This window comes from Pseudochaenichthys georgianus, chromosome 14 (genome assembly GCF_902827115.2).
Source record: "Pseudochaenichthys georgianus chromosome 14, fPseGeo1.2, whole genome shotgun sequence".
Lineage (NCBI taxonomy): Eukaryota > Metazoa > Chordata > Actinopteri > Perciformes > Channichthyidae > Pseudochaenichthys > Pseudochaenichthys georgianus.
In genome coordinates, this window is record NC_047516.1 from 261,360 (window position 1) to 262,332 (window position 973).

Below are 973 nucleotides of genomic sequence, written 5' to 3' on the forward strand. Positions count from 1 at the left end.
ATGTTACTGTGAGGTTAGCAACTAAGTGTTACTGTGAGGGTAGCAGCTAATGTTACTGTGAGGTTAGCAACTAAGTGTTACTGTGAGGTTAGCAGCTAAGTGTTACTGTGAGGTTAGCAGCTAATGTTACTGTGAGGTTAGCAGCTAATGTTACTGTGAGGTTAGCAGCTAATGTTACTGTGAGGTTAGCAGCTAATGTTACTGTGAGGTTAGCAGCTAATGTTACTGTGAGGTTAGCAGCTAATGTTACTGTGAGGTTAGCAGCTAATGTTACTGTGAGGTTAGCAGCTAATGTTACTGTGAGGTTAGCAGCTAATGTTACTGTGAGGTTAGCAGCTAATGTTACTGTGAGGTTAGCAGCTAATGTTACTGTGAGGTTAGCAGCTAATGTTACTGTGAGGTTAGCAGCTAATGTTACTGTGAGGTTAGCAGCTAATGTTACTGTGAGGTTAGCAGCTAATGTTACTGTGAGGTTAGCAGCTAATGTTACTGTGAGGTTAGCAGCTAATGTTACTGTGAGGTTAGCAGCTAATGTTACTGTGAGGTTAGCAGCTAATGTTACTGTGAGGTTAGCAGCTAATGTTACTGTGAGGTTAGCAGCTAATGTTACTGTGAGGTTAGCAGCTAATGTTACTGTGAGGTTAGCAGCTAATGTTACTGTGAGGTTAGCAGCTAATGTTACTGTGAGGTTAGCAGCTAATGTTACTGTGAGGTTAGCAGCTAATGTTACTGTGAGGTTAGCAGCTAATGTTACTGTGAGGTTAGCAGCTAATGTTACTGTGAGGTTAGCAGCTAAGTTACTGTGAGGTTAGCAGCTAATGTTACTGTGAGGTTAGCAGCTAATGTTACTGTGAGGTTAGCAGCTAATGTTACTGTGAGGTTAGCAGCTAATGTTACTGTGAGGTTAGCAGCTAATGTTACTGTGAGGTTAGCAGCTAATGTTACTGTGAGGTTAGCAGCTAATGTTACTGTG